The sequence below is a fragment of the Pinus tabuliformis genome, chromosome 9 (genome assembly GCF_031772625.1).
Source record: "Pinus tabuliformis cultivar Carrire ecotype Pingquan chromosome 9, CPIR1, whole genome shotgun sequence".
Classification (NCBI taxonomy): Eukaryota; Viridiplantae; Streptophyta; class Pinopsida; order Pinales; family Pinaceae; genus Pinus; species Pinus tabuliformis.
The window spans coordinates 275,813,638-275,839,498 of NC_142307.1; positions in this window are offsets into that span (position 1 = coordinate 275,813,638).

Consider the following 25,861-nt stretch of genomic DNA (forward strand, 5'->3'; position numbering starts at 1 on the left):
AATGTTCACAATTTCATTTGTGAATAGTACTCTGCTACCTTCACACAATGTCTTAGTTGCTCCAATAGCACTTTCATAAGGCTTTCTAGATATTCCCACTTGTACACCTATTCAATTCAGAATGTTGATCCTAGGGGACAAAAATTTACCCTATCATTGTGGAAATATCTCAAATTTAAACTCTGTGTGCTAACTGATTTTGTTCCAAGAGCTCTAATACCATGTAGAAAATCCATGAAATTTTGATCTACTAATATGGACAATAAAAAAAAAACTTTCTTTTCATATAGACATGGAATTTCTCTACTAAATTTTACAGTGGAATAGGAACATAAATAAATCACAGTCACACAGTAGCAAAACATAGTATTTCTTTCTGGAACCCAATTAGGAAAACCCTTTGCTTTCTTGAGAATTTTATTGATAGCAAAATTTGATTAATTGATCTCTTACAAAATAAAATAGTTTCAATCTGAAAGACACATATTTCTTGCTTGATCTAAGCTTGAAACCCTTACAATAGTGTTAATCTCTTCTACCCTCTACCAACCTATGCACAAGCTTGTCTTGTGACGAGGCTCATCAATAGGTAAACTATATGCATCATAATGCCACTCTCCAACTTAATAAAATTTACCTTTCGCACATTTATTTACATATTTGGTTATATTTTTCTTAGTGAGAAGGGTGAAGGTGACTTACTATGTCATGTGGCCTAATATGTATTAAATGCAGGAATTGGAGCATTTTTGGGTTGAATTAAGTGCAGGAACTTGAAGTGGGCAAGAAAGAGATATTTTAGGAGATTGGTATCCCTCATTAACTCCTCAAATCATTCAAATATTCCACTACCATATCCCATCAGCTCAGAGTTACTAGCAGCCAAGCTAGTGATTGTTAAGAAAGAGTCACTCTCGAATTAGGGAGATAAGTCTCCCTATTTTATAGGTAGTTGTTATGAGCTCCACTTTTGTATAAATAAGAGAGACAAGGGATTCATTAGGATTCATTTTTTTTTTGTAGCCAAGAGGCCATTTTGAGTTAAAACATTGTGACTATTATTGATATGTTGTGTTTGAAATTTTTATGATAATGAGAAATTATATCTTGATCCAACATTGAGTTGACTCATAGGGCCAAGCTCTTGGTTTAGTGTCCAACCCTATCACCAGAAGTTCCTATTTTTGTATTTGTATTCTTATATTAAAATGATTGTTAGTTGCTGAAGTTATTTATGCTTTGTTTAGCTTAAAAAGTATTTGAATTATTGCTTAACCTAATTTCTATTGGTTTGAAGAGGTAGATCAGTGGTGCAGTAGTGAAGGAAGGTACTTCAGAAAATCTTGGGATAGTGGCCTCTATATCATCTCCCTCATGGGATCATGATTAGAGGGCCCCACTCTCACAATCCCAAAAACATAGTTTGTCTTTTGGTCATTGCATGACTTATGGTTAATTGTTAGCTAGATGATTGTTTATTATTTCTTGGAAGAACCTACAGTTCTTATCTTGTTTTCTCAAGTTTTTTTTAGCTTAAAATGTATTCCATCTCATAGATCTAATCCTTAACAATAGATAGATAAACTTTCTCAAAATCAATTCATCTTTTCCATGTTGACATGTAGTAATGCATAAATGAAAATAAAAATAGGTTTTGTTGCGGGGATTGTTATTCTGTAGGGAGGAACTCATCCAAAACACTTCACCTAGGTCCTCTCCACCTTTTTCCAAGGCATACCAACCCCTAGTTTGAACCTATGTTTTGCAAACACCATGAACAAGCCACCTTAGGAAAATCCAACCTCCTTGGAGTGATGGGCTTAGTCTTGGGTAATGTGCACCTTCCCTACACCTTCTATCACCATAATATATCTCTCCAACAACTCATCTCACACCCCCCTAAAAGCTTCAGATAACATCTTGTAGAAAACCAAGTCATCCTATAGTAGATCAGGACATCTTGTAGCAGTTTCCTGTAGCAACTACATGATCTCCTGTCCTGTTTGACCCTATTTTGACCAAATATGGTAGTATGAGAGAAGGTTAGGCCCTCATATTGGATTCCATGCCCATCAATTCCACTTAGTCCAAACTTCCCATTCCTTCTCCCTCTGCAAGATAAGACAAAATAACATAACATTTACATTCCCAAATTTAGCGATTAAAAGATTCTTTTTGTGCAAATATAAACTGAGATAGTTAGTGCATGTATGTATGAGTCCTAGAATGATAGAAAAGCTTTCCATTTCAAGTAATCATAATAGCTAGAGGATATAATTGCAAGGGTAGCATAGTTATTTTCTACAAGTTATTTGTGTTATTTCTTAACTAGATGATTTATGGCATTTCATAACATTTTCCATTAAGTAATTTTCATTTCCTAAATAGGCAAGCATTTACTTTCCTACATTATAAATAGATTTACATTCAATGTCAGTAGTCAAACTCCTTCTAGTCAATAGAAAACTGGTCTGCAACCCTAGTGGTCTAGCACCCTAGTTCATAAGTGATATTAGTAGAATGTTGCATTTGTTGTGTATATATCGTTGTCACCTCCAAGTTTGTACGAAACCCTAGGTTGGTAAAGTAAATTTGGTAGCCCTAGGAGTTGTAGAATCCTTGCTGCAATACTGAGGCTCATCAATCTTTGGTTCCATTGTAGGGGAGGTGTCTTGGTAGATGTAATTTATACTTTTCTTTCTAAATTGAATTTAGTAGGTCGATGTTATTCTACTTTCCTTTTTTTTGCAATTAATTATGAAAAACACATAAGAGGAAAATAATATTTCATGCCTCATAGGAGTACAAATAATTTAGGGAATTTTTTTCCAAATACCCCCACACCATCAGACAATCAATCTTCCCTCGTATTCAGTGGCTATCAACTTCCCTCTCTGACTACAGGGGAGTAGGAGGACCCATTAGGTGACAGACCAAAGATATTTGAAGAACCTATTAGGGAAGAAGAAGAAGAAACCATTCCACACACTTACACCAGGGATGAAAACAAAAATATGAATAAAAATAGAAGTGAGGGTGCTTTTCCGATTAGAGAGACTAATGGAGATGTTAGGATGAAAAAAATAAGCCCTTATTCCCTTCCTCACTTCCATGGCTTAACCTCAAAAGACCTTGATACCTTTTTGTTTGAGTTTGTTGTCATCTGCAGAACTTATGATTATACCTCTGATGACTAGAAGTTGAAGTTGTTCACATCCACCCTTAAGGATGCAGCCTTGCGCTATTTCATGGGTTTACCTGGGGACAACATCACTACCTAGGCTCAAATGCAAGAATCCTTTAATGACAACTATAGGCACTACTGTAGGTCCAAGGAAACCAAAGATGAAATATTCAGGATGACCTTGGGACATGATAAATCCTTGGAGGATTATGAGGAAAGGTTCCAAATCAGTGATAAAAAGGCCAAATGCATCCTTGATCCTCAATGGCTCAAGTTATTCCTTCTTACAGGGATTAGGAAAGATATCCTAGAAACCCTAAACATGTTGTATGTAGGGGACACTTATTAGCTATCTTATGATGATATCAAGATAGTTTTCAAAAATCATTCTAGGGCTGCCAGAGAGAAGGGTAGGGCTAGTCAAGCTTTGGCCAGTTCCTCTTCCTCCAACACATCTATCAAGAATGAAATTGGAAACATGTTGGATGAATTTAAAAGTGAAATGTTGCATACCATTTCTCTGCAAATGGACAACATGCAGATAAAGAGGAAGTAGGAGGAAGCAGAGAGAGCCTTAGTTGTATTTTGCCCTAGGTGCACTAGAAGACACCCTAGAAATGAATGTCCATTGAATGTTATAGAGGTCTCAGTCTGTGAGGAAAATGATTCCATGGGTAAGTTCCATTCTATGCCTGGGTTGAAAGTTGTATATCAAGGAACTAAAGGTGGGGCTGAACAAATATGCTATATCAACCAAAGGCAGCCTCAAGGACCTCGACCATAACAAGAGGGCATGAAAGGAGCATCCTATTCATATAAAAATCCCAATCAGAATGCATCGCTTCCTCCTTGGTGTTCTCCTAATCATCCTTCATGGTACACACATTCTCATTGGCCTTATGCACCTCAATAACCTTCCCAAACTGCCAATTAGTCATTTCAGACATATGCACCCCCAAATCCTCAGTGGAACACCCAATCATTGGGGTGAAGGCCCCCATTCAACCAATATCCATCCTTAATACCTCCACCCCCATCTCAAAATAGCTTCTTCATCCTGCTCCACCTAAGAAACCTCATATGAATTCCCAACCATATCCGAACGCAAAAAACAAAGAGGCACAACATGTTTATAGTGGAGGTACATCCTACCCTGCCTATGTTATGGAAACTCAAGAGATCAACATTAGGTATGGAAGCGTTCTTCCATAAAACCAACCTCCATCTCCACTTGAGGAACATGAAGAGGAAAAAGTAGAGAGGGTTCCTAGAGCCAATCAACCTCACTTTCCTGAAATATTGATCCATTCTAGTTAGCACACCCCAGAAGAGACTGAACTTCTGCGAGAATTGAAAAGATTGTGTGTTAAAATCCCACTCTTTCAAGCCATCAAGGATGTCCCCATCTACAACAAGATAATTAAGGAGAAATGATTCAAACATCCTGGGAGGAGAAATAAAGACAACCCCACCATTAATGTCATTGGGAAGTTGTCTGACTTAATGTTGGGGAGAGTGATTTACCCAAAGTATCTAGACCCTGGAAGTATTGTGGTAGATGTGCACATTGATTGAATCATTGTCCTCCATATCTTGATTGATCTTGGGGTTGCTATCAATGTGATGACTAAGGAGACCATGCTAAAACGGAACCTCCAAGGATCATTGAGGAAGACCACAACATTATTGCAACTTGCAGACAAATCCATAGTAGCTCTTGAGGGAGTTGTTGAGGATGTGATGGTCTCTACTTATTCATGGGAGTACCATGATAACTTCTTAGTTCTCCAGCCCAATACCAAATTCAATGGTTATCCTCTCATCCTTCGACGGCCATGGCTAGCCATTGTTGACTCTTACATAAGTTACAGGGTTGGGAACACGACCATTAAGAATGGGCATTTGTCCAAACAGTTGGTCTTGTACCCTCCTACTCAATCATCCCTAGATAATTACTTACCCTTATGGTTGGAAGAGGAGGAGGAATATTAAGTACACCATACCACATCCTACCCAATATGTACCTTAGATACTATTATAGGAGGGGGGAACCTGATGAAGATGACCTAATTGATTAAATCCTCCAGAACCAGCGCCCCAACACCTTGCCTCTTGATGAGCTGGTGAAGAAATCTAAAGATAACCCTTGGATTAATTTGTGAATAGTTGACTCAAGTCTTGCTCATATCAAAATGGTATAATTTGGTCCATCTAAAACATTAAAAACCACCCCCTCTCTCTTAGCCCATCAAGAACAGAAGTTGTGCAACACGTTGAGAGAGCACTTGGATTCTTTTGCCTAGAGCTATAAGGAAATTAAGGGAGTGCACCCTTCGGTGTTTATTCACCACATCTACATCAAGGAACGCACCAAACTAGTGTGCCAACCTCGAAGGAGAATGAACCTAGCCCTCAAAGACATAATCAAAGAAAAACTGCAAAAGTTGTTGGATGCAGGGTACATTTACCCTATCTCAGATAGTGAGTTGGTGTCTCGTCTAGTTCTAGTCCCAAAGAATAATGGAAAATAGAGGATATTTGTGGATTATATAAATTTAAATAAAGCCACTAAAAAGGACCATTTCCATCTCCCTTTCATTTATCAAGCCTTAGAAGGTCTTGGAGGGAAGAAGTTATTCTCTTTCCTGGATGGATTCAGTGGATACAATCAGATCCATATCATCCTAGAGGACCAGGATAAAAACACATTCACTTGTCCTTGGGGTACCTTTCCTTATAGGGTCCTTCCTTTTGGATTATGAAATGCCCTTGCCACTTTTCAAAGGGAAGTTCTGAGCATCTTTGCTGAGCTAGTTCATGACTTCGTAAAACTCTATATGGATGATTTCACTCCCTATGGGTGTGATTTCTTAAAGCCTCTCTCTAACTTGGGGAAGTTATTAAATAAGCGAATTGAAATGAATCTATCCCTTAGTCTTGAGAAGTGTGAGTTCTTGATAAATGCAGGGACTATTCTAGGTCACTCAATATCCCAGGAATGACTACAAGTCGACCCTAATAAAATTGCTATCATAAAAAGAGCCCCTAATCCTCAAAAGAAGAGGGATGTCAGGAGTTTATTGGGATTTTTTGGATACTATAGGAGGTTTATCAAATACTTCAGCAAAGCAGCCTCAAAACTGTTTGGATTGTTGGCCAAGGACTCTAAATTTTGCTAGTTAGAAAGTTGCCAAGAGGCCTTAGAAATATTGAAGGACAATTTGACTACTACACCCATACTCAGAGGGAAAAATTGGGCTCTTCCTTTCCACATCCATGTTGATGCATATGAAAAATCTATAGGAGAAGCTCTAGGCCAGATAGATGACAAGTTTCCTTATGCCATTTACTTTATTAACAAAATTTTGTCCAAGGTTGAAATGAACTACACTTTGACTGAAAAGGAACTCCTAGCTGTTGTCCACTCCCTAAACAAATTCAAACACTACATCACTGGTTTTCAAACCTTGGTGCATACTGACCATGCTTCCATCAAATAATTAATGAAAAAACCTGATGTGAATGTTAGAATTATTATATGGTTGCTTTTATTACAACAGTTTGATTTAACTATCATTGATAAGCTAGGTAGAGAAAATGTAGTTGCAGATTTTTTCTCTAGACTTGCTTTGCTTGTAGGTGAGGAAGGAATGGTTGATGATCAACTGCCAGATGAGCATTTATTTTCTATTTCAGTTCCCTCCCCATGGTTTTCTGACATAGCCAACTACCTAGCTACTGCACAGTCCCCTCCAAATCATTCATCCAAGGAAAATATAATAATTGTAAGGAAGGGTGCCCCATTCACTTGGATTGTGGGAAATGTCTTCAAGTATGCCCAGATCAAATTTGAGGAGATGGGTCAGGGAGGCGGAAGTCTTTGACATCTTTCTAGCCTGTCATGATGGGCCTTGTGGAGGTCACTTTGCAGCCAAGAGGACAAATTTCAAGGTGTTGCAAGCTGGCTACTACTGGCCCACTCTCCACCAAGGTGCAAAAAGATACACTAGTTGATGTGATCAGTGCCAAAGAATGGGGAAACATACTCCTAGGGATGAAATTCCCTTGCAGCCTCAAGTGGATCTAGAGGACAAATTTCAAGGTGTTGCAAGCTAGCTACTACTCGCCCACTCTCCACCAAGGTGCAAGAAGATACACTAGTTGATGTGATCAGTGCCAGAGAATGGGGAAACATACTCCCAGGGATGAAATTCCCTTGAAGCCTCAGGTGGATCTAGAGCCATTTGAAAAATGGGGCATGGATTTCATTGGGCCCATTGATCCACCATTAGGGCAGAAAAAGTACATAATTTTATGCATTTATTATTTGACAAAGTGGGTTGAAACCAAGGTTGTCAAGGTAGAAACATAAGAGAAGGTGGTTGAGCTCTTAAGGGAGAATGTATTTTACAAGTTTGGGTACCCTAAAGAACTAGTCACTGATTAGGGAGGTCAATTCACATCACATATGATCGAGAATTTGTTGTAACAACATAAGGCAAAAAACAAGAAGTCAATTGCCTATCATCCTCAGGCCAATGGACAAGTAGAGGTCACTAACAAAGAATTGGAAGGAATCCTCCCCAAGGTTGTGAGAAGCAACATAAAATATTGGGTTGATAGACTACTGGAGGCCACTTGGGCCTATAATATAACTTGGAAGACAACCACTGGCTTCACCCCTTATCACTTGTTTTATGGAAAGAAGGCTCTGTCATCCATTGAGTTTGAGTACAACACTTTGAGAATGGAAGCACAATTTGATTTGGATGTTACAAAGGCACATCGGGAGAGGATGCTCCAACTCAATGGTTTGTATGAATTCAGGATGCAGGCCCTCCTACACATTGAAGTTATTCAAGTACGAAGGAAGGTTTGGCATGAAAATAAAATCAAGGATGAGGTTCCTCAAGAAGGGGATTGGTCTCTGCTATGTGACTCCATGTTCAAGGACTTCAAAGGAAAATTGATGACCAAGCGGTTGGGCCCATGTCTGATACAGAATTTCCATGAAAATGGGGTTTCTCAAATCAGTACCATTGATGAGGAAGGTATTCCCTTGCTTTTCAATAGATATAGATTGAAAGCCTATAAAATACCTCTGTCCAGGGAATAATTCATCAGTATCATTAGTAAGGAGGTAAATATGATTGGAAGTGTCTTAGCTTTTAGGTCATACAATTGTTGGATATTGTTTTTATTTTTTTGAAAAAAATAAAAAAATAAAAAAACAATAAGAGGCCTAGATGAAAACCTCTATGAGGCATCTAAGGCCAACTCTTGGGTTGAAAACTTCCTTGAGGTATCCCAGGAGTGAAAAAAAGAAAAGTAAAAATATCACTAGGTGAAAACCTCCTTTGAGGCACCTAAGGCAGGTAGGAAGGCCGAAAACCTCTTATGGGGTAGCCTCTGTGTTATATATTTTTTTGGGCACTGCAACCCCAATCATATATGTCCATAAACCAAGGGTTTCTAAGTCCCTAAATGTGTTGCTTCACACCCTAAAGGAGCAAGGTCAGCTGATTACATCATCTCCCAGAAGTTCTCCATGGAAAACTGCTCAAAACCAGTCAAAACTAGACCATACAGACTGCTCAGTGCTGAGGGTGAGATGCATCTCACCTATTACACATAGTAGGTGGGACGCATACTGGATTCCCTGTGTTACAGGTGTGATGATCAGAAAAGGCTAATTTTGCCTCTAGGTTTTGGTTTTTCTTCACTCTTTTCAGCTCTATTCAGGAGTTTTGCTATTTGTGATCAGTATACCACTGTGGAAACCCCTTTCCTTTCATTCATTCCACCTCCATTGTGCAAATAACTGTGAATGTTTTTATGTATTGTGCGCCATTTTCAGTTCTCTTTTACAAAGTAGTAGCATAATCGAACTGTCATTTCTTGATTTGGAAGTGTCGCAAGTGTCATTTTCAGTCATAGAAAAGAATCCTAATGTTCTTGGTGTTCGATTATACAGTTACTCTTGTATTTTATTTGAATTAGTAGTTTCTCAAGTGTCGAAAGTAGTTTTCAACTCAAAATAACAAAGTGTCGTCATTATCTTCCTTTCGTTTTTGAAGAGAAATTTGTTAGTACTATCGCTTCGAAAAGATAATTCAGATTTGTACTTAGCATTCTTCTTTTCATTCACGCATTAAGAAATCTGAAAAAAAATACATGCATGTGCATTTGCATTTAGACTGCTTGTTGGTTTGATTTAGGACAGTGGATCTAGTGTGTGCTCTCTGCTCTATGTTGAAAGATTATCATATCTCTTTCTTTAGTAGCTAGGATTTTCATTGCAAAAAGAAGACTAAACGATTGTTTATCATCTTAGATTGCATTTTAGGAATTGTATATCTACATCATGCGGTGAACCTGAAAGGAAAATTTCTTAAGAAATATCAACTGTAAAATAAATTCAATGAACCTAAAAATGCTTTGGAACCTAACGCACAAGATCTATAAGTCTAGGCTAGAGACGTATTCCGACGTCGTAAAGCCTGGTAACTATCGCTTTCATTGTTGGTTGGGTGATTCCTCCTCTTTGAGATGACAAGTTCCAGTACGGACTTGTGCTCCCACGTACTGTCGAGTATATATTAGGAGACCACAATAGGCTATATCCTTTATCCATAGGAAGCTATGTATGCCGCCCTATCGATCGCAATGCACTGAACACAACATTTAGGAAGATTGACTACCGTACTGTAAAAAGTATTTTGTAGTTTTGTGATTGGTTTGGTAATCTCTCTATCTATATTTCCAGAGTATTCTCTTTCGTTCCTTTTCAGACTCCTTAAAGGAAAGTTCCATCTGAGCACTTGTCACTTCAGGCTCATTAAAAATCGAAGGCGACTAGAGTCATCTTTTGTTTTCTCTCGACTCTTAAAAATTGAAAAAACAAGTTGTGTCAAAGCATCATAAAATTTATTTTAATTGGAATAACGTCACTGTTCCCTCGTTGGTCTTAGAAGTTAGTCTCCCTTCATCACAAGTTCTTGTAGAATCGCTAGGAAATCTTTTGTATAGACTAGATATTTCTGAACAACCGTCGACATCTAGGACTATGTCATTCGATGTAGCAGAGGTAGAGCCTCTTGCTGCTACTCCAATGATGTTCGCCGGTATACCATCTATCCTGGCAAGCTATCAACAACAAGCTGGAGTCCAATCATGGATTGTTTTGACGACATGGTTAGTTCCTATTTCTTCATCCGGATTCTCATCTCGTATTTCTTATGTTGAAACTCAACAAATTGATCCAATGTGTCTTCAAAGGCCAATCTACCCTTTAAGTACTGGATTGCCACCATATGGGGGATAGTATGACCCTTCATTGTTCCCTCCCGAAGAATAACCATATGGGAGTTTACAACAAAGTTCAGGTCAAACTTGAATGACATCCAGTGGTTGGGTACAAATACTACCTCAACGACCAAGGGTTGTATATTCAATGCGACCAGTCCATCCTGTGATGAGTATTCCCACTATACCTACTACGGTGACTACATTGCAAGTACAAGGACTACCTGTTGTATGTCAACCCCAAGTTTCTCAGGTTGCAATACAAAAGCCTCTCGTCTCAACGATTCAATCACAACCTCAGGTTAGTTCCTCCTTATCTGGAGCGACTCAAGCTCAAACAAGTACTATGACTCCTCATCTTGGTCAATCATCCAATATTGGACAATAGAAAATGGTCCAACAACCATGGCTGGTTCAATCTCAACAACCACAATTCTAGCAAACATATCAAGTACCTGAGCCACAAGTCTTTGTAAGTAATGGGCAACCGCATTTCGAAAGTAGTTATCAACAGACATACTATAATGGTTATTCCCATCAACCTTATCAAAGTTACCAGCATCAAATACATTATGCTGGTATGCAAAGACCCACTGCTCAGGCAATTCCATCTTATCCTGGGTATGCTTCGCCTAACCTGAATCAATAGTTTCCCTTTGTAGCAACTCTAGAATTACCAGATCTAAACCGACTGACGAATGATCCAATTGCTTACGCCCCTTGGTGGCTAGCGATTCTGCATAAACTTCTTTCATATATTCCTAAATTTAATGGAAATCTAGGTGAAGACCCATCGAATCATGTGATGACCTTTCATCTGTGGTTTTCATCCAACACTCTCAACGATGATTCGATCAGGCTTCGCCTTTTTCAGCGAATGTTAACTGGTCCAGCAGCAAAATGGTATATCGAATTGCCTAGAGCTTCATTTGATAACTTCAGTACCAAAGCCACAACCTTTTTAACCCATTTTCAGTTACCTATAAGGTATGAAATAGGAACAGACCTTCTTACCAATTTGAAACAAACGACGGCCACTCACATATCTAATCATATCCATGAGTGGTGGCATCATCGTAGAATGGTAAAAACATATGTTCCTGATCAGCTATTAGTTGAATGGTTTATTAAGTCATTATTACCTTCTATTACTGAAGATGTGGCAAAGGCAAGAGTCGTCACTAAAGAGCAAGTAATTGCTCATGCACAATATCTAGACTTGATATATACTCAGTCTGACACGCTCTACGATAAAATCCCTGATGCTCCTAGACCAGAATTCTCAGTTCCTCGGCCTCCTAAATCAAACAAAGACTCTCATTCCGGTGATGGCGTGGTAAGTATGACAAACACAAAAACCAGAAAGGATATATCTAAGAAAGCCCGTATGGTTTCTAGTCAAAATGAAAATGAAGAACTTCTCACCTGAGAGGTGAATGTCGTGTCGACTGACAAAGGCAAAGAACCAAAGCAACTAGGAGGCAAGAAGAAAAAGAAAGGGAAAAAGAAGAAGCAGGATGGGTCACCTCCTAAAAAATATTTTGAAAAGCCTTCTGGGAAAAAGAAACCTCGTTATCCATGTTTCATATGCGATGATGAGCATTTCACGAAAGATTCTCCACATAAAGCTAAGGTTATGAAATTTTTAAAAACTTGAAATACCCTGGCGGTGTTGACTAAGCTATTTCCAAGCCCAGAAATAAACCTGGTTGCTAGTGATCATGCTTCCCCATCCCAAATGCTAATGTTGTCTATTTCGAAGTAGCTAAATGATGTTTTGATATCGATAAGGAATAAAGATTACGGGAATCCACATCTGTTGAACAACAAGGCTAATGATCAACCTAGTTGTTCGACAACAACTTCGACCGAAGTTGTGCCAGCCATCATTCCTGAGCTAACGATAAAGCCGCCAAAGGGAGTAGTACACAAATCGAAGTTTAATCCTCGCGCCAGAGCAGCACAACATTATAATATAGTGGAGGATCTGGCCCAATCGCCGTCCACTATGTCGACACTTGAGGTACTACAATATTTCCCCTCCCCAAAGTAGGCTTTATTATCAATGATAGGTGGGATTGACCCAACGGATTCCAATCTTGTGTCCTTTAATCACAAAGGATATGACCCTCAGTTACTAGCCCAACTAGCTTTCCTTATTCAAGTGAAAGCCCTGAACAAAACTATTCATCGAACAATTATTGATGAGGGGGCATCTACATGTATTATGTCAATGAGTTGCTATAAAAATTTAGGCTCACCACCCTTGTCTTAATCATTGACGATGTTAAAAGCATTTGATGGATGATCATACATTCCATACGAGACTTTAAGTAAATTGCAAGTTGAATTGGGGGGAAAAACAGTAGAAATTGATGTTGAGGTTATCAATGGAAACCTCGATTACAGAATCCTACTGGAAAGGCCCTGGATTCATGCTATGGCTATAGTTGTGTCGACATACTTCATAAATATTGCATTTCCCTTCCAAGGAGGGATTACGATCGTCGACCAAAACAACTTCCTCCCCAATAGTTCACAAGTTACGGGAAGCATTCCAATGATCCATGGAAGCTCTCAATCGCTTCAAAATGCCGGAGTAGGCCTACTAAAAGACCCTACATTAATGGGGAATTTTTCCCTACCGACTCCAAAAAATCTGGCGAAAGTGGCCACGGTGGGAACCTGCAATATGATATCTTCTAGATTTAGAAGATTCCTGAACATTTTGACAGCATGGATCATCGCCCTAATAGAAATATTGTAGCAATCAATTTTCTTGGTATGGGAGGCAAACCCACATCAACGCTCATCGAGTGTTTGGATAGATAGGTCTAAGGAATATGGCACCCCTTCAGATCCTTGGTCACATGTACATTCTACAAACGAAGGAATCATTCAGTAAAAAATGATAGGAGAGGCACCATGGGAAGATTACCACCATTGTTCCCATCTTCCGGATTACCACGAAGATTATTCCAGCAACCTTAATCATCCTTCAATTTTTGATTTTCTATAAAATACTGTAAATATGGTGGATTCTGAGGATAGTTCTTTTCCTCTATCAACCTCATTAAAAAATGAAACAACTCCCTTTCCAAATCGAGTCTTTGATTACAATCTCATAAAATCCAAATCGAGTCTTTCAAAGATCTCGAAGGTAAAGCTTCATTCCAACCACAGTGTTGAATGCAGTGAAGCTTGGGGGGCATGCACCTCGATTTGCGTTATTATGATGGGGTCATGCAAACTTATCACGAGCAATGTTACCGCAGGGTTAAAGCTCGTTAAAAAATAAACCCACCACGAGCAGTTTTATGCAAAGTTCAAGCTCGTTAAAAATTAAACCTAGCAATGAGAAAATGTTTCCCCCAGAGTTTAAGCTCATTAAAAAATGAATCGATTTCCGGTAAATAACCATTGTGAATGCATTATCATCAGCGTTTGAGCCTTGGTCGTGTTCTCATCATCACCTCCACTTTGTTTTAGCTGATCATACGCCTCCATTTGATTGTTTACTCTTTTTGAGGAACAACTGCGAAGAGTGATCCTGTTAGCCATCCTTGTGACACTGTTGTGATTGGAAAATTCCAAACCTTACCTGGAATCAGCTGCTACCTGAAATTATCACTCGTTCCTCAAAAAACAAGTCTCCTTTGAGCTCTTTTCGTCTCACTCGTAAAATACGAAAAGATTCCCGAGCAGTCGGCCTCTCCAGCTCATTAAAGCTATCGGGAGTGCTATCCCTCCTCTAGATTTTAATCTTTTTGGACCTGAGGGATTATTACACAAAAAGATCGAGTGCTTGTTTTTTTCGGCTCGTTAATATTATCGAAAATTCATCCCTTTCGTATTATTTTATACTTTTCGGACTTAAGGGATTATGTGACGAAAAAGGATTATTGGAGTTTCCTTTACGTCCCTTTCAGACTCTCTAAAATTGAAAAGGACCGAGTTATATTTGTCGTTAAACTCGTTAAAACCAATAGCGACAAACTTCTCCATACAGACAAGAACGAGTTTCACTATCGCTAGGCTCATTAAAATATAGCGACGGGTTTGCCCGAAGGGCAACTTATAGAACAAGCATATGTTATCCTTCTCAAGCTTGATAAAAATAAAGAGGTACTGGTCAGCAATGATTGTGGAAAAATTGGGAAGAAAACTTAAAGAAACTCTATTGGTAGCAAGTCGCTCTTGAACATGACACTTTCACCCACATCCGAGTCGGGTTGGGTTATTCCGTTCACCAGTCATATCACCATTGGTCCACCGCACCATCCATATTTGGGGTTAACGCTACCAATCCATGTCAATGTCACTGGTATGTTCAAGAGAATTCACTCAGAGAATTCACCTGTATCTCATCCGGTGCAATACATTCACGCTCCATTCTTTCATGACCGCCACCCTGAACCCTGTATCATCAAATCATTTTCACCTCCAAAATCATTTACTCCATTCCGTGTCGTAGATGTGGGATTCATTAATGCCCTCCTACAATGGGTCACTTCTTGTCGACATCAACTCATTATCCAAGAAGTCGACTTAGGAACAACCCTTTCAGTAATTTGAGGCTTGCATGCCTCAATGGCAAGTTTCTCACTTCCGGTGACAGGTTTACATCAATGGCCTTCGACCAAAATATTTTGCGTGGTGTTTGACGCCAAGTCCCTTTTTCACACCATGCGAATTGTACTGTAATACCTTGAGGGTCATCATCATTATCGGTGATTCCTCTCGCACCTGGTAATAACTTACATCAATGGCTGGTAATCAAGCGATGTCTTTCCATGTTCGACTCCAGAACATTTTTCACATGGAATGACTTGTACTTTGGGCAAAGATTGGATGAGTTTGAAGACCCCGGATCTAGTTTCATCCATCTAGGCTGCGTTATATTCAGGAAAATAAAGACATCAAATGTACATCATTGCTGCACAGATGATCATCTGAATCAAAGGATGATGGCTCTATCAGAATCATCAATCTGCCACACAGATGGTTGTCTGTCTTATGTTCATGAAAATGAATTTATAAAGCTGAGCATGGGAATTCCAGCCTTAGCTAGATCATGAAAATATTATGAAGATAATGTATTGTATTGTATCTTATTACAGGTCGCCTTCCAGTTCGAAAAACCTTGGATCCTCATGATAAAGCATTTCACCTGACATCAAAAGATTAACGACCTCATGCTTTAGGGGGCAACTGTTATAGACATTTTTGGGCACTGCAAACCCAATCATATATGTCCATAAATCAAGGGATTATAAGTACCTAAAAGTGTTGCTTCACACCCTAACGAAGCAAGGTCAGCTAATTACATCATCTCCCAGAAGTTCTCCATGGAAAACTGCTCAAAACCAGTCAAAACTGGACCATACAGACTGCTCGGTGCTGAGGGTGAGATGCATCTCACATATTACACATGGGGGGTTCGATACATACTAAAAATTCCTTCTATATGGTGCGATGGATGAGAGTAGACAAATGGCGGAGGCAGTTTTCTAAGTGGATGATCTTGGAATCTTCCAGAAACTTCCCCAGGACACTTGTCTCTCTGAATTCGCCCAAGGATGAGTAAGAGATCATGAAATCTCCAAGTGGAATCAAGAACTATCAGAGAGAAGACACTAATCAAAATCCTAGAAGCTAACTCACCTCCCTGCAAATATCTATATATGGATCCCTCATCCCAGAGATCCAGAGGTTGGAGGCTGGAATTTTGCATCTTGTAAGGAAGTGTTGTGGGTTTCTTGGTGGAATATCATAGTGTTGAGTGATATAAGCTTTTCATGAGGTGAAGAAGGGCTTTCATGCTGGGAGGATGACTGTTATCGGGAAAAGTATCCATTCAGAAAGACCCTATCCCACTAAGGTGTGACAATACCTTAGAAACAAACAGAGAAAACTACTTGTGTATTCTTCTTTATGAACTATAAACAAAGAAGGAAAGGATGAACTAACCGATGTCTTCCGCTAGTTCCTTTGGCCCGGTTCCTCTTCTCTTTGATAGCTTCCGACCACTTGCTCCTTCACTTTCCCAGCTGCACAATACCTGCAAGATCAAAGAAGAAAGAAACTATACAAAGACATGGGTTTATGTTCATAAAAAGCTTAGGATCAGATATAAGCTAAACATACTAATGCAACAATCATCAATGAAACACAAGTATGTAGGAGAAACTCAAATAGTTTTATTGATAAAACAAGAAGGTCCAGGAGGAGTTACAACCGATGATTCCTGATCCAGCATCAACCTCCCAGCATAGAAGTCCATTCTCACCTCCAACAAAGCATAAATCACCCAATAGTCTAATTATCTCTCTCAAAACCAACAACAATTCTCTGCAATATCAAAATTCCAGCCTCTGGATCTCTGGGATGAGGGATCCATATATAGATGTATGCAAGGAAGATGAGTAAGCTTATGATTTGACTAGTGGCTTCTCTCTGTCGGTTCTTACTTCCACTTTGAGACTGAGAGCCTCTTACTCATCCTTGGTCGAACTCAGTGAGGCAAGTGTCATTGGAGAAGATTCTGGAAGCTTCCATTGTCTTTCCACCTCGTGGAATGGCACTGCCATTTGTCATTTCCCTCTCAACGCACCCTGGTAGTGCATTCAAGTGCGTTGCAACGCACCTAGCCAGTGTACTTGGGTGCTATGCAACGCAGCTAGCTAGTGGAGCAGCTGAAATGATCCTGATTTGACTGATTCTGAGCAGTTTCTGGTGGAGAACTTCTGGGAGAAGCTGTAGTTTGTTGACCTTGTTCCTTTAGGGGTCGGAACAACATGTTTAGGGACTTTGGATCCCTTGGTTTATGGACATTTCATGCTCAGAGCTGTAAGGCACAAAAATGTCTATAGCAATGACATTGGGTCAGAACAATTGGTTGTAATCCTCTTTGCTATTCCTGATATTAATAAAGCTATTCATGTTTTCCTCCACATTCTTGTATGTTTGATGATATATGCATTTGTGTGGTCAATATATATCTGGTCCTATATTGTTTATGATTGTAGATCTCCGTTCTTTGATAGTATTATGCTGTTTTGATTCCACAGGTTCTCTTTGAAGCTGTGTAGATGAAGGAAAAGTGGCAAGGATCTATCAGAAGGGAGAAAAACCAAGCAAGGAACCAAGCACAAGACTAAGGTTGGTGTTCTTTGTTTCCCTCTTATCTACTTCTCATAAAGGAAAGTGAAAGTAGTTTTAGTTTGTTTGTTTCTAAGATAGCTACCAGTCTTAGTGGGACTAGCAGCTCTGAGTGGACACTAGATTTCCCAATAACACTCTGTGTCTTTTAAAAAAAAGAGAGAGAAGAAAAGAAACCAAAAATTCCATGCGAGGGACCTCAAACTTGCCCACTAATAAATTATGTGATTTTACAGGTTTTTGAAGGCAATAAAAGATTCATAGCTATAGGGACAACATGCCAAGAATCATCTCATTTTTTCCTCCATCCACTTCATCACATTTATGCATTCCATGTCCCCATCACTCATCTCCATTTTCGGGCATCAAAATTTTTTTTTGTGGAATTTTCTAGCTTCCTACAGGATGTCCTATAGCTGCTACAGGAAGATCCTATAGCACTATAGGATTTCCTGTAATACTACAGGAAAGGGGTCCCGATAGGAAAATCACTATGAAAGCCTATTCTAAGTTGAGTTGGGACCCTACACCTCATCATACTTCACCCATCATCAATGTTCCAAGCCACCATATCCATACCTAGCTCTATGTAGTTAAAAAAAAATCACAGGAAAATGAAAAAAACAATAGAGGCCCAGGGGACATGTCCTCACTTGTCTCAACCATTCACCACTCCATATGATCCTTCACCATCATTCGCCAACCCATACACCACTACACAACCTACCTCTGAGAAAAATCACTGAAAAAGAAGGAAGAAAGAGGGAGTTGTAGGGTTTCCTGTAGCAGTTATAGGATCTCCTATAGTAGCCTGTGCCATCACTGCATCAAGCCTAAGCTTGCATTCTCCTTCACAACCAAAGTAAAGGGGAGCACCAACATCCTTGAATACCTTATTTATCTTATCCAAATCTCCACAATAGCACCAACAACAAGTATGTACCAAGCACCTGCACACATGGAACAACATGCAGTGAGCTACATAAGGAGGAGGAAATGAACATGAATGACAAAAATGAACACTTACTTGAGTAGCAACACAATAGGCCAATCCTCCAAGCATACATCAACAAAAAATGGTAGGCACATGTATGGCCACTCATCCAACTCTTCCCCATGTACGATATGATGAAAATGTATAAATGTTGAAAAAGGTTCTTTCTTATAAGCTGGAGGTAGCTAGTTAACTTGGCCACCCTCAGCTAGTGATAAAAAATTGCAATTCTAGTCAGCATGCCATGTTGCAGTGTCAAATAAATGGGTATTAGTCAAAAAGGTGGTTGATTCAATTATGTGAGAGTGGGTGATGATTACGAGGGGAAAGTGCATGATCACCAGCAGTGGGCCAACGGTCCCAATGAGGAAATCCCATACCATTTCCAGTTAACAAAACACTCCAAGCATCGACCACAAATAACATAAAATTCAAAAATTTCATGCACTTGTTGCTCATTTCAAAATCAGAGAGACTGAGACTAGTTAAGAAGACATTGAAAATTTGAACCTTGTTTTGTCCACCCTACAAGAAACAAAGCTACATGAAGCTATAGGAAACTCAGAAAGCTACAAGAAGCATTGGAATTCCACAAGAAGTCTGCAAGGGGGTGCCTAGGGTATAATTGGTCAGCAATTCTCAATATCCCAAGGATCACATTGAAAATTAAGTGGCCCATCTCTCCCATGTTAATGATTTGATAGCTAAAAAGAAAAAACTCTCCAATGTTCTAGTAATTACAGTGGGTTGGATAATTAGATATAATTTTGGGAAATTTAATGGAATTGTGTCGATATAGAAAAGGGTATACATTGCAGTCATCTACCAAAAATATTTTAAGCTCTCATCCACCCTAAAACTCATGCTAAATCTAGCCTACAAAGCCTCCTACATTTAGCTATAAACAAAGAAGACAAATGGGAAGGGGATTCAATAGAAGGGAACCCACAAATACATCAAGGATTAACCTTCATCCCCCTATGGTAGATATCTGTAGGATACATCACTAGTTGGGATTCATTGATTTTCTTAGTAGGTACGATGATGATATAGCCCACGAGTTTTCCATGACAATCAAATCTCAGGAAAGAACAAGTGCTCCCACTATGGTGAGATGGTTGTACATTATAAACAACCCTGAGGTAATCAACAGAATAACCACACTTCTTGAAGGGATACAATGGAGGAGGGAGGACAAGGCTAAAAAAACCTTTGCTGAGAAAAACTTCTTCATAAATGATGAAGATCCAATTGAAGACAAAAATGAGGTCATGAGGGAGAGCCTTCCCTATCCTTGGGATGAGGTGATCTAGCACATCCTCAAATACATTTCTTGTGAAGGGAGGCTCAGTGTAGTTTATGGCTACCAATTCAGACTCCTCCATGAGGTGAGGTATGGAGATGTTTTACCCATGAACCAAAGGCTCAGTGTGCCTTATTGCCTTTTGCAGTCAATTATAGACATGAGCCAAAAGGTGCAAGAAGGGAAACACCAACAATTAGCACATCATGGACTCATTAAGATGATAATGGAGGATGCCTTGAGCCAATTAATAATTCCTATTCTCTAGTCCACATTTAGAGACATGGACAGAGAGTATGTCCTTGAAATCCAATCCCTTGAATATGGTGGGACCCCGGCCTCTAGTGACGAAGAGGAAGCAGAAGAAAGAGAAGAAGAGAAGGCAAAAATAGACAAAACTAAAAAAGAAGGATAAGAAGAATAGAAAGAAGAAGAGAAAGAAGAAGAGGAGGAACATAAGGTAGAGACCAGCCTTGACAAACATACTAAATAAGGGGAGATACCTCCAAGATTGCCTCCTAAGCCCACTGAAAAGGAGGAAATTGTTTCTTTGGCTGCCTTTAGAACACCCATCAAGTCCAACAGCAAAATACAGAGGCGGGCTCCCCTCTATTTTAAAACAAGAAGCACCAGGATCAAATAGGGGAAGCCACAAACACCTACAAGAACTCCCATCCTAATTGAAGAGTCACCAAACAAGAAGGAAGAGATAGGTTACCTGGGAATGAAGTTAGGAATCGTATCACCAGGTCAGCATAAGAAAAGAAAACCAAGGCACCTATGACCCTCTTACAGAAAGCAAAAATCTTGCTACAGGATCCTCAAATAGTTCTACAGGAAACAAAGAAAAAGTTACAGGAAGAACAACAGGGGCAAAAAGAAGGCAAGGAAGCAACACCATAGGTGCAGGAGGGGAAACTTCTCGAAGAGCATATGAGGGAGATTTTCCAGAGTTGTAGGAGCCTAGCCCATAGCCAAATAAGAGTTCTTACTACAATTTCATTGAGGGAGGTGGAGTAATACCACATAAATTTGAAATCCCTCTCTTCATTGGGCTTGAAAAAGAAAGGGCAAGAACACATCACTGAATGAAAATTGACAATTCAAATAAGGTAGAAGGTGTCGGCCATATGGAATAAAAACTCTAGATATGGGAAGGGAGTTGAGTGAGTTGAGATACAAAGAACACATCATGAGATCTCAATTACAGGCATAAAACATAACATTGAGGAGGCAGTTGTAGGAGAAATAGAGAAAAATTTCCACCATGGAAAGTCTCTCCATGGAGGCACTTCAATACATGATGCCTTCCAAATAATGTGCACTATACCTCAAGGATCAATGGCTGGAGTTTCAAATTAATACATTAGCATAATATGGGGGCATGCCATTCCAAGAATATATACAATTCATAGAGTTATGTCACAAGAGCACCCTGGAAGAGAAGGCCTAAATATTTGAATTTTACCTACACATCTTTGAATTCACAGATTTAAATGTGTAGAACCCCAATGAAAAGTTGGGGGACTTGTAGTTGATGGCCCTTGTATCATGGATGGGTCATGAGAAGGTTAGGGCTAAGGAAGTGAAGAAAATAGTAGAAAAAGAGGAAAAAGAGCCCCTTTACATTAGAGAAAAGCAAATAAATTCCATGGAGGTCATTAGTAACCACAACATCATTTACAATGATGCACAACTTGCACCAAGATACCTGGCTACATAAGAGTAGGACATTTCCCATTTTGAGAACCCTTTAAGATTTTTGGGGAGTGAAAGCCAGTAATCATGCTAGAGGAGATGGAGAAACTTGCGACACTATCTAAGGATCAAAGAGTACCACACCCTGAGAGGTTGAGAAATGCATGGGAACGGACCCCCCTGTATAAGAATTCCATGTAGAGACTTCAGATCAATTCGATTGGACTAAAAATAAGTCCACCCTTGCTATTGGGTCTGTTAGAAGGTAGGAAGGAAGAAGAGGAAAGAAAGTAGTGGGAAGAGATAGAGAAAAATATAGGGTTCTATCCTCAAGAGGAAACTCCATCAACAGATGCCTAGGATGTCAGAGAGGCCACAAGAGCTATGACATATATCGATATAGACTAAGTTTCTCTGAGGATGAGAAACACTTTCAGTATGGTGGTGATGATGAGGCTCATAAATAGGTAAACTATATGGGCCACAATGCCACTCTCCATCTTATTAAAATTGACTTTTCTCACATTTATCTACATATGTTGTTATATTTTTCTTAGTGAGAAGGGTCAAGGTGAGTTACTATGTCATGTGGCATAATATGTATTAAATGTAGTAATTGGAGAAGTTTTGGTTTGAATTAAGTGCAGGAACTCGAAGTGGGCAAGAAAGAGAGATTTTTGGAGATTGGTATCCCTCCTTAATTCGTCAAATCATTCGAATATTCCACCACCATATCTGATCCGGATTTAAACAGGAACGCAATAGATTACAGAGATAACCAAAAATACAGAGGTGCAATAACCATAAACACAGAGATGCAGCGGAAATAATGCTTCATTTCATTAATGGAAAATACTGAAACATGCTTACAACCAGAAATGGAAATAAACCAGCTAGGGCGATGGTAGCTTATCTCTGAGAAGAGATGTGCGGCTACATGCCTCTGAACTGTTCCGAACTCTGTGTTACAATGAGGCTCAAAGGCCTATTTATTGTTGAGAAACAATGGAAAACCCTTCACATCCCGAAACCTAACCCTAGAAGATGAAACGCCAAATTGTGGGCCCCGTTTGGGTAAATTGGTACATCAATTTCCCGGGGTCGTAACTTTGGCATACGATCTCCGTTTGACGCACACGATAGCTCGTTAGAAAGATCTATCCGAGTACTACCACTTTGGGAGGCAACATGGGTCCATGGACCCATGTTGCCCCAGAATCCCAAAAGACGTTGTTTAGGGCCTCAAAACGGCTCCGGAAGTTCAGGACCTGAAAAACTGCTAAAAATAGTAAACTGTGCTACAATTTAGGAAACTAAAAATACTGAAAGAGACAATTGTGGGGGTCCAAATGGGATAGGTGGGTGGCCACCAACATCCACCTGGATCATTCCTCCCCCCTTAGGAAGCAATGGTCCCCATTGCGTTGAGTTCCTCCATCTGCTGAACTTGTCCTGCAATCTCTGATGTGTCCAGTGATGGTGGGAAGCATGGTTGACGATGGTCCACATTGAACATTTGGTGCCGGCGAAGGAATGGAGGAATGATGTGCTCCAAAGCATTGTTCCCCATAGCCTTGGTACTGCTGTAAGGACCATGTCGGAGTGATCTGAGCTTCTGATGGGTTTTGGTAAGGCGTTCTTTCTGCAGATGCAACCAGACTTTGTTGCCCACTTGAAGCTTGTGTGGTATCCTTGTGGATGAGGAGAAGTTGTTCCTGTGTTCTGTCATGACCGTACTCCTTTGTTGCTGCTGCTGCTTAGAGGAACTCTTTGCAGGGGTCATGGATGTAGCAACGATCTTCCCCTTACTTTGGGAGTGGACCAAACAGATGAATTTCCTGGTCTGTGATATGAGCTTGCTGCCTTTCTTGGTAGTGATCAAAGATGTGGCGGTAGGTGGGGCTACCTCTGGTATCCTGTATAATGAATTATTCAAAGAAATAATGACAGCACGAGGCCTGGACTCATACACGGCATGTCGCCTCCACAAGTATGGTTGGCCTAATAATACATCACAAACATCCAGAGGTGTAACATCACACAATACCTCGTCTGTGAAGGGCTTGATGCTGTAGGGAAGGCGGCACTGGTGGCGAACTTTCAGATCTCATCCTTCATGAAGCCACCCGATACTGTACGGCTGTGGGTGTGGTGTAGTCGGTAGGCCCAACCGCTTCACGACCTCTGCTGAAAATGAGGTTCTTTTGGCTGCCACTATCGACAATGAATTGCAGCGGCGAACCCTTCACCCACATTTGTGAGTGGAAAAGATGCTCCCCTTCCTCTGGATTTTTGGGCTCATCTTTCTGGATCTTGGCGGTGGCAACAATGGTGCTAGGATCCGCATCAATGATCTGCTTCCCTTTGCCATTCCCCTTGTCGAGTTCTGGCTCAGGGTCGGAACATGCATCTGATTCGGAAGCCTTCAACTCAGCCACCAGCGACTGCTTGGTCCGACACTCACTTGTGTTATGAGTGGGAATCTTGTGGAACTCACACCACTTTCCTGTGTCCTTCTTCGGCTTCGTGGTGTTGTTCTTTTCTTGCGACTTCGGCGGATTGTCTTGGGCTGCCCCACCTTGGCTTTGTCCTTTGGGCTTCGGATTTGCAGATCCAAAGTCTCGCTTCTTCTGTTTGAACTTTTGCTCTATTTTGACAGCGTATCGGTACGCTGTGCCGAGTGAGGAGATGTTCAAGAACACCATCTCTTCCTGGATGTATCTATGTAGGCAGCCACGGTACTTGAGTACCAGATGCAGCTCAGAATCTTTGATACCCAACTATGTACGAAGGGTATGAAAAATGTTTGTGAACTTCGGTACACCTTGGTCTCGTCCCTGTCGCAGTGTGGTCCATTTGATGTATTTGTCCTCATAGCTTCCGACAGGGTAGTATTGCTCCTTGATGGCATCCCGGAAGTCATTCCAAGTGGGTGCGGATGAAAATAGTGAGTCTGTACTTTCATCCTTCTGCTCGCAGTAGGTTTCCCACCAGTCCTTGACGTGGGGGGCTGCTTTGAGAAGAGTGAAAACAATCTTTTCCTGATTTGAAAATCCATGAACAGAAAAATACCCATCTAGCAGATTTAACCATTTATCTACGGCATCTGCATCTATTTGACCCTCGAAGATGGGGATTTCAAAATTAACTTGTACCTTAAACGGTGTGGCGTTTCCAGAGTCGCTGTTGGAAGCCGATGCGTCACCTCTAGGTAGCCGTTGAAGGATCTGCGCAAAGCTATCCATCATCACGTTCCGTTGTCGCTCGAGGGCTTCTTCGAGCAAGATTTTGATAGGATCTCCTGCCCCCTCGTCTTTCTTCTCATCCGCCATGGGAGGCTGTCGGGATTTGCGAGGCTGGTCTTGCAAAGGTTCGACCAGTTCAAGCCCTAACTCCTTATATCCCGACCTTGTTGGGGACATGCAAAGAAAAACAGAGAAAAAGCAGACCGCTCTGATACCACTGATCCGGATTTAAACAGGAACACAATAGATTACAGAGATAACCAAAAATATAGAGGTGCAATAACCATAAACACAGAGATGCAGCGGAAATAATGCTTCATTTCATTAATGGAAAATACTGAAATATGCTTACAACCAGAAATGGAAATAAACTAGCTAGGGCGATGGCAGCTTATCTCTGAGAAGAGATGTGCGGCTACATGCCTCTGAACTGTTCCGAACTTTGTGTTACAATGAGGCTCGAAGGCCTATTTATTGCTGAGAAACAATGGAAAACCCTTCACATCCTGAAACCTAACCCTAGAATATGAAACGCCAAATTGTGGGCCCCGTTTGGGTAAATTGGTACATCAATTTCCCGGGGTCGTAACTTTGGCATACGATCTCCGTTTGACGCGCACGATAGCTCGTTAGAAAGATCTATCCGAGTACTACCACTTTGGGAGGCAACATGGGTCCATGGACCAATGTTGCCCCAAAATCCTAAAAAACATCGTTTAGGGCCTCAAAACGGCTCCGGAAGTTCAGGACCTGAAAAACTACTAAAAATAGTAAAATGTGCTACAATTTAGGAAACTAAAAAGACTGAAAGAGACAGTTGTGGGGGTCCAAATGGGATAGGTGGGTGGCCACCAACATCCACCTGGATCAATATCTCATCTGCTTGGAGTCACTAGTAGCTAAGTAAGCGATTCCATTGGCAGCCAAGCCAGTGACAGTTAAGAAAGAGTCATCCTTGAGTTAGGGAGATA